This window comes from Mus pahari, chromosome 2, assembly GCF_900095145.1.
Source record: "Mus pahari chromosome 2, PAHARI_EIJ_v1.1, whole genome shotgun sequence".
NCBI lineage: Eukaryota > Metazoa > Chordata > Mammalia > Rodentia > Muridae > Mus > Mus pahari.
The window spans coordinates 20,329,184-20,332,424 of record NC_034591.1 but is presented as its reverse complement, the minus strand read 5'-3'; positions in this window follow the sequence as shown (position 1 = coordinate 20,332,424).

Sequence of the window (3,241 nt, the reverse complement as noted above, 5' to 3'; positions counted from 1 at the left end):
GTGTGTGTGTGTGAGAGAGAGAGAGAGAGAGAGAGAGAGAGAGAGAGAGAGAGAGAGAGAGAGAGAGAGAGGTGGTTTGAATAAGAATGGTCCCCATAGGATCATTTTTGGAATACTTGGTCCCCAGGTGGTGTAAATGTTGGGGAAATTAGATGTGGCCGAGTTGGAGGTGTGTCACTGGGGATAGGTTTTCGAGGTTTCAGAAGACCCAGGTCATCCCCAGTGTGCTCCCTGCCCCAGCTTGAGGATCGGGATGTGAGCTCTCATCTGTTCCTGCCACCATGTCTTTGCTCTTCCATCATGGACTCTAACCCTCTTACTTTGTAAGCCCAATATAAATGCTTTCTTTTACAAGTCATCTTCGTCATTCCATCTTGTCATAAGCATAGGGAAGTACTAAGGTTGAGAGAGGGCATGGGGCATGTGTGTAGCAGAGGACACTTTTTGAGTCAAGTCTCTCTTTCCACAATGGGTTTTAGATACGGACTTAGGTGCCATTATCTGCTGAGCCATTCGCTGGCACTAACCATCTCTAATTTCATGCAGCTTTATAGAACAAAGGAGATTCTGTGTTTTTTATTCACCCCCAAGAATTCTATATCCCTGATTCTCAGTGGCCTTTGCAAGAGCATGTGTTCCAAAGTCACATGTTCAAAGATCACTTTTTAAGGGCCCAGTTTATGGACTTGACCGTGTCCATTGCACAGCAAGGTGGATCCATTCAGACCCTGTTGGACAGAATGGTCATTTACAGGGCTGCTCCTGCCTTTCCACACCAGAACCTGTGGACTAGCCTGAGATCTGCCTTTCTTCTGCCTTGGAGTTTCTCACTCACGAGGCTTCAAAACCACCCAGTACTCATCGTCTTCAAAGTCTCTCAGTCACTGTGACCTGGCCCGCCCTCCTAGGAGAAGTTTGCAATGAATGTGTCCTATGCTCATAGCGCTCAAGCCCATTGGATCATCTGGAAGGGTTATTTCTTTTCTGCTGGCCTTTCTTCTTTCGTTAAAGTGAATTTTATATTTACAAAGTATAAAGATGAAAATTTAATGTTGATACATTTTTTATTGCCTAGTCTATCCTTGAATGCATTACTGAACACTGGAGTACAAGTTTCTCATGTAATTTAAGTGATGAGTCTTATTAAAGTGAAGTGTGTGTTATCATTAGTAGTACATACCTGGAATTCCAGTACTTTGGGGTTGAGACAGGAGGATTGCCATGAATTTGAGATCAGCCTCAGCTCCATGATAGACTACAGGCAATCTGAGCTGTGGGGTGAAGCCCTGTTTTGAACAAGTACAAGGTTGGGTTACAAAGCTAAACAAAAGGGACAGAAGGAATGTAAAATCCTGGTCAGTGCAGGCAGCACAGCAGGACCGTGTCTGAAGATAAAGTAGGGAAGCAGAGGAAAGTGGTTTACCTGAAACTTTAGCTGGAAACACTGAAAAAATGTTGGGTCAGAGAACAAACATTTGGGGACCCCAGGATAATTCTTTGGGAAAGCCATTACCCACAGATGCTACAGTGAGTGGGTCAGAATGGCAGAATGTTTTGTAGAGCATAGACAGAAAAATATTAACTAACTTAGAGTCATCCAAGTCAATGTCAGAAGCAGAAAAAAAAAATCATTCCCAGGTGGCTTTCCTCCACAGATGCATCACTAAATCTGTCACTGACCAGAAATTGCCCCTTAGATGCATATTTGAATGCTTAGTCATCAGTAAGTGGCACTACTTGAGAAGGATTATGGGTGTGGCTTTGTTGGAGGAAGTGTGTCACTGGGCTTTGAGGCTTTACATGCCCATGCCCAGCCCACAATCTCTTTCTTCCTGCTGCCTGAGATCTTGACATAGACCTCTCAGCTACTTCTTCAGCACCATGCCTGTCAGTGAGCCACCATTCTGCCTGCCACGGTGATAATGAAACCATAAGCAAGCCCCGATTACATGCTGTCTTTTGTAAGAGCTGCCTTGGAGGGCCTGCCTCTTCACAGTACTAGGATACTGTCAGGCTAAGGAAAGGAGGTATGTCCTGAAATACCACTCACCAGTGTTTGTCATGAAAGACCCTGTGAGATGGAAAGTGACTGAAGAGGTGTGACACCTAGGGTGAATGCAGGATCCTCAAACTGATTCTGAGCTAGTGAGGCTGGAGAGCTGCTTAGTAGGTAAAAGCCTAATGCAGTCTCAGTTCTCCTACAGTGAAGTGGGGTTGGAGCTAGAAGAATCTCTGGAAGCTGTGGACCACTTAGCTGGGTATACACAGCAGTGAGTAACATAGAGACATGTTTCAAAGAAAGTAGAAGGCAAAGATGCATGGGCTGTAGCATACAAGTCCACACTCACAAGCATGACATGCACATGCACATGCACATGCACATGCAGATGCATGTACCAAGACACACAGATTTATATAAAGAGGAAAAGGAATATAGGTATATTTATCCACATAGATGTGGAAAAGAAGTGGGAATTGATATAAATTATTTCAAAGATACATAGATAATAAATAAATAAATAAATAAATAAATAAATAAATAAATAAATAAATCCAGGCCTTTGATCTCAATGCTTGGTAGACAAAGGCAGGAACAGATAGGTTCCTTGTGAGTTCAAGGCCAGAACAAGTCAAAATCAGCCTGGGCTACACAGAGATACCCAGTCTCAATAAATAATAATTTATTTATTGAGCTTAATAATTTAATAAATTTTATTAAGTTTAATTTACTCAATTTTATTTAATAAATTTAATAATTTAATAAAATTGAATTAGTTTTAAATTATTTTAATTCTCAAAATGAAGATTGTTATAAGTTCTACAGTTATTATGGCATTACAAATCCTCTATGAGAGAAGTCAAAATAGAACAGAGCTAAATAAAAAGGAGACTGCTAGATTGAATCGGCCTGTACTTTCGATGACTTTGGGCTGCTGGACCAAGGACATCGCTATTTTGGGAGAAAAATTCTAGATTTGTGTTAATAGGAAAGAGGAAAAGGCCTCCCAAAGTAATAAGGATCAGATTTGATGGAGAGAGAACTCCTTAAGCTGTCAGCTGCAGGCAGGAAAAAAATCAAAAGGACCAAATGCACTGGTAATGTATGTTACTAAACTCTATTGAAACAACTCTGAAAGTGACTGGTATACACACACACACACACACACACACACACACACACACACACACATATATATATATATATATATATATAGAGAGAGAGAGAGAGAGAGAGAGAGAC